The sequence below is a fragment of the Carassius auratus genome, unplaced genomic scaffold (genome assembly GCF_003368295.1).
Source record: "Carassius auratus strain Wakin unplaced genomic scaffold, ASM336829v1 scaf_tig00036827, whole genome shotgun sequence".
Classification (NCBI taxonomy): domain Eukaryota; kingdom Metazoa; phylum Chordata; class Actinopteri; order Cypriniformes; family Cyprinidae; genus Carassius; species Carassius auratus.
In genome coordinates, this window is record NW_020526342.1 from 17501 (window position 1) to 23133 (window position 5633).

A 5633-nucleotide genomic window follows, 5' to 3' on the forward strand; every position below is an offset into this window, starting at 1 on the left:
AGAAGTTGAAAGGGAAGTGGAGACAAATGGAATACAGAGAGAAAAAGAAGAACAAATGATGGAAGAAGAAAGGACACTAGAGGAGACTTCATTAAAGGGCAGAGAACTGGAGCATAAAAAAGAACAAGAGGAGAGTGAACAAGAGGAAGATGAAAAAGAGACTGAGAAACAAAAGTCTGAAGGATATAAAAGAGATAGAGAATTCACTCGTATGCAAAGAAGAAGTCTACTGAAGGTAAAACCAAATATTGACTGTGCTAGAAAGAGAAAAGAAAAAATGAAAGAAAAAGCTACATTTAGAGGGAAATGTGAGGTTTTAAGAAGTATAGTGGAGGAAGAGGAAGAAAAATGAAATGATGAATATTTTTAAATATTTATTATCTTTAATGGTCTTAAGAATTGTATCTTGGAATGCAAGAGGTTTGTTGAATGTAGGGAAATTTGAAAAAATGAAAGAAATGTGTAAAGAGGAAAATATAATTGTATTACAAGAAACTAATTGGAAAGATGAATCAATGGAAGACTTAAAAAAAAGATGGAATGGGGAAATAATATATAATAATGGGGATGGAAGAAAAGGAAGGGGAGTAGCAATTTTAATTGATAAGTATATGAAGGATAAATGGAATGTGGTATTTGATGATAGAAATGGAAAATGTTTAGCAGTAGAAATAAGTAGTGAGGATGAAACTTTTGTTTTATGCAACTTACATGCACCAACAGAAGAAAAGGAAAAGAGGAGTTTCTTTCATGATTTAAGGAGTTTTACACTAAAATATAAGAAAGTAATTTTAATAGGTGATTTCAATACAGTTTTTAGCAAAATGGATATGGCAGAAGGAATGGTTTATAGAACAGATACTGCAAGAAAAGAGCTGAATGTTTTAATGGAAGAAAATGACTTAATTGATATATGGAGGGATAGGAATGAAAAAAGAAGAGAATATTCAAGAAGACAATTAGTAGAGAATTTTTTGTGCCAAACAAGGATTGATTATGTGTTAAACACAAGATTTTTAGAGCAATATATTGAAAAGGTGTACTATAAGGAAACAACATTAAGTGATCATAGTTTTGTGTTTATTTTGATGGATTTTAATAAAATGGAGAGGGGGCCAGGAGTTTGGATTTTAAATGCAGAGATTTTAAAAAAATGAATCTTATAGAATGGAAATAGAAAAAATTATAGACAAAGAAAAGGAAAGTAGTTTGTTTGTAGAAAACAAAAGGATATGGTGGGATAATGTAAAATATGAAATAAAGAAATCTACAATAAAATATTGTAAATTTCTACAACGAGTTAAGAAACAAAAAGAAAGGAATATCAGAAAAGAATTAAATGAAGAATTAAGTAAAGAGGACGTTGATGTGCAGAAGGTTGTTTTGTTAGAAGAGGATTTAAGTAAAATAGAGGAGGAAAAGTATAGAGGTGCAATGATAAGAAGTAAGGCAAAATATACTGTGGAGGGAGAAAAATGCACAAAATTCTTTTTTAATCTGGAAAGAAGTAGGAAAAAGGCAGAAACGATAAAAGAAATAAAATGCAAAGATGGAAGGAAAGTAAAAGAAACAAAAGAAATATTAAAGGAGGTAAAAGATTTTTATGAAGAATTGTTTAAGACACAAGGAATAGATGATGGGGAAAAAGACTGTATATTGGAGACGATAACAGCTACAGTTAATAATCAAGACAAAGATGAGTGTGATGCAGAGATAAAAATAGAAGAGATAGAAGAAGCTATTAATCAATTAAAGGTGAATAAAAGTCCAGGTATAGATGGAATAACAAATGAGTTTTATAAAGCTTTTAAGGATAAATTATTGAAAATACTAAAACAAGTGTATGATGAGATTTTTAAAAAGGGAGAGATTAATCAAGCAATGAAAATGGGTCTAGTGAAAATAATATTCAAGAGAAAAGGGGAAAGGGAGGATTTAAAAAATTATAGACCAATCACTATGCTAAATGTAGATTTTAAAATTTTAGCAAAAATTTTAGCAAACAGACTGAAAAGAGTGTTACCTAAGATAATTTTATCAAATCAAGCATATGGAGTTCAGGGGAGAGATATATCAGATACAGTTAGCAACATAAGGGATGTGATAAGTTATATGAATGAAGAAAAGAAGAGTGGATATGTGATAAGCATGGATTTTGAAAAAGCGTTTGATAGGGTGGAGCATGAGTTTTTATTTGCGAGTTTAAAACGTTTTGGTTTTGGGGGTAATTTTAGAAAATGGATTAAGATATTGTATAAGGATGCAATGAGTTTTATTAAATGTAATGGTTTTTTAACGGATGCTTTTAAGATAACTAGATCCATAAGGCAGGGCTGTCCATTGTCAGCACAGTTGTATTCCTTGGTCGCAGAGTCTCTAGGAATGATGATTAAAAAGGATCAAAGAATAAAAAGTATAAATATTGAAAATGGAAGGGAAGGACAAAAGATTTTTCAGTACGCGGATGATACCACCTTGATAATAGAAGATTTAGAGAGCATTAGAATAGCAATGGAACTCATGCAGAAATTTTGTAAAGCAACAGGTGCAAAGATAAATGTGGAAAAAACTGCTTTTATGAGATTTGGAGAAGCGCCAGCATTACCAGCTTGCATTGCTTTTAATGAAAAGGAAGAAATTAAGATTTTAGGAGTAAATTTGGGGAAAGATGAAAAGAGTTCAAGAGATAAAAGATGGGAAGAGATTGTGGGAGAAATGAAAAGAAGATTGGTTTTTTGGAAAGTGAGAGATTTGGAGTTGAAAGGAAGAGTTTTAATTGTTAATAGTCTAATGCTCTCTAAGATGTGGTATAATTTATCTGTAACTGCAATGCCAATGTGGGTAGAACAGAGAGTAAAGGGTATTGTGTTGGATTTTTTATGGAATAATAAGCCTCCTAGAATTGCACATAAGACTTTAATTGGTTCTCAAGAAGAAGGAGGGTTAGGGTTAATGGATGTTGAGCAGAGGAAGAAGAGTATGAGAGTGAAAACTGTAAAGAAATATCTAAATAGAGAAAAGATGGAGGAATGGAAAGTAATAATGAAACATTTTTTAAACAAATGTTCAAATTTGAGAATAGGGGATGATATTTTATGGATGAGAGTTAAAAAAGGAATGATAAAAGGAATACCAGATTTTTATAAAGAGGTTTTAGAGGCATGGAGGGATTTCTTACCACATATTGATTTTAAGCCACAAGGAAGAGAAACAATTTTGAATCAACCTCTGTTTTTAAATGCAAAGATTACTACAGATGGAACAGATGTGTTTTTTAAAAAGTGGCTAGATGTAGATATAAAAAGAGTAAGAGATATTTTATATGAGTATAAAAATGGGTTTCTTCCTCTTCAGTTTGTCATTGATGCTTTAGAAGAAGCAAAAGAGGATTTCAATGTCAGTACTTTAAAGAAACAATATGATGTTGTAAAGAAAGCAATACCAAAAGAGTGGATTGAAATAATAGAGAGTGGGGAAAAAGAGGAAGAGAAAGTAGAAGTGTCTTTTAAAGTTGGGAAGAAGGAATATGATTTTAACTCTTGTACTGTGAAGATGTTTTACACATGTTTTAGGGAATCTGTTTTCACAAAACCAAAAGTAAATGAGTTTTGGATTGAGCATTTTCCTGGATTAGATGAAAATAATATATGGAGGAATGTTAAATGGAGGTTCTTAGATGTAAAAATGGAAGCGTTGGATTATTTTATAAGGCATAAAGTCGTTTTTTCCGAGATGAAACTATGTAAAATTGGTTTGACACAAAATGCTTTGTGTAAAGTATGTAAAAAAGAGGATGAAGGATTTTTACATTTGTTTTTATATTGTGATGAATTGAAAGAATTTTTTAAGATTTTAAAAGGTTTGATAAATCAACTAAGAGAAAAGGAAGATATTCCAAACTGGGAAGAGTTGTTAATAATGGGACTGAATGAAAATTGTACAAATAAGGAGGTGGTCAATCTATGTATATCAATGGGGAAGCATGTGATATGGAAAAGAAGAAACATAGTGAGAAACAAAGACTGTAAAATAGACATATGGGGATATTTTAAAAAGAGAATAGAAGAATATTTGCAAACGGTTATATGTGTATTGTAAGATGGAAAGGAAAATGGATGTTTTTTATAAAATGTTCTCAATTAATGTACAAAATGTTTTAAGGAATTGTAAAATTGAGTTCCCTGGAATGTTGTAAATGAATTGGAATTTTTTGTAAAAGAATTGTAATAAAAAAAAAAAAAAAAAAAAAAGCTATGCCCGATCTCGTCTGATCTCGGAAGCTAAGCAGGTTTGGGCCTGGTTAGTACTTGGATGGGAGACCGCCTGGGAATACCAGGTGCTGTAAGCTTTTTTGGAAATTTTTCACTTAGTATATAATAATTTTGCCAAAAAATAGAGTCAATGCCGGATCTCTGAATCTTAGCAGGTTTAGGTCTGGTTAGTACTTTGATGAGAGACTGCCTAGGAATACCAGGTGCTTTAAGCTTTTGGGCTTTCTTTCCTACTTATATAATGTACTGGCGATAAGATTGGCTGCTCTTTAAATAGCCCTATCTTTGCAGCAGACTTCGCTTACGGCCATACCAACCTGGCTATGCCCGATCTCGTCTGATCTCGGAAGCTAAGCAGGTTTGGGCCTGGTTAGTACTTGGATGGGAGACCCCCTGGGAATACCAGGTGCTGTAAGCTATTTGGACATTTTTCACTTAGTTTATAATAATTTTGCCAAAAAATAGTCAATGCCCGATCTCTGAATCTTAGCAGGTTTAGGTCTGGTTAGTACTTTGATGAGAGACTGCCTAGGAATACCAGGTGCTTTAAGCTTTTGGTTTTTCTTTCCTACTTTCCTACTAGAGTCAATGCCCGATCTCTGAATCTTAGCAGGTTTGGGCCTGGTTAGTACTTGGATGGGAGACCGCCTGGGAATACCAGGTGCTGTAAGCTTTTTGGACATTTTTCACTTAGTATATAATAATTTTGCCAAAAAATAGAGTCAATGCCCGATCTCTGAATCTTAGCAGGTTTAGGTCTGGTTAGTACTTTGATGAGAGACTGCCTAGGAATACCAGGTGCTTTAAGCTTTTGGGTTTTCTTTCCTACTTATATAATGTACTGGCGATAAGATTGGCTGGTCTTTAAATAGCCCTCTCTTTGCAGCAGTCTTCGCTTACGCCATACCAACCTGGCTATGCCCGATCTCGTCTGATCTCGGAAGCTAAGCAGGTTTGGGCCTGGTTAGTACTTGGATGGGAGACCGCCTGGGAATACCAGGTGCTGTAAGCTTTTTGGAAATTTTTCACTTAGTATATAATAATTTTGCCAAAAAATAGAGTCAATGCCCGATCTCTGAATCTTAGCAGGTTTAGGTCTGGTTAGTACTTTGATGAGAGACTGCCTAGGAATACCAGGTGCTTTAAGCTTTTGGGTTTTCTTTCCTACTTATATAATGTACTGGCGATTAGATTGGCTGGTCTTTAAATAGCCCTCTCTTTGCAGCAGACTTCGCTTACGGCCATACCAACCTGGCTATGCCCGATCTCGTCTGATCTCGGAAGCTAAGCAGGTTTGGGCCTGGTTAGTACTTGGATGGGAGACCGCCTGGGAATACCAGGTGCTGTAAGCTTTTTGGAAAA

General features: G+C 33.7%; 3 non-coding genes across 3 annotated transcripts; all 3 read left to right on the top strand.

Annotated features, from left to right (window-relative positions):
• Window positions 1–4570: 4570 nt before the first annotated feature.
• LOC113082791 (5S ribosomal RNA) lies at window positions 4571–4689 on the top strand. The gene has a single exon (XR_003282903.1). It is a non-coding gene; the product is annotated as a 5S ribosomal RNA (ribosomal RNA).
• A 476-nt stretch (window positions 4690–5165) lies between these two features.
• LOC113082807 (5S ribosomal RNA) lies at window positions 5166–5283 on the top strand. The gene has a single exon (XR_003282919.1). It is a non-coding gene; the product is annotated as a 5S ribosomal RNA (ribosomal RNA).
• A 221-nt stretch (window positions 5284–5504) lies between these two features.
• Window positions 5505–5623, top strand: LOC113082812 (5S ribosomal RNA). The gene has a single exon (XR_003282924.1). It is a non-coding gene; the product is annotated as a 5S ribosomal RNA (ribosomal RNA).
• Window positions 5624–5633: the final 10 nt, after the last annotated feature.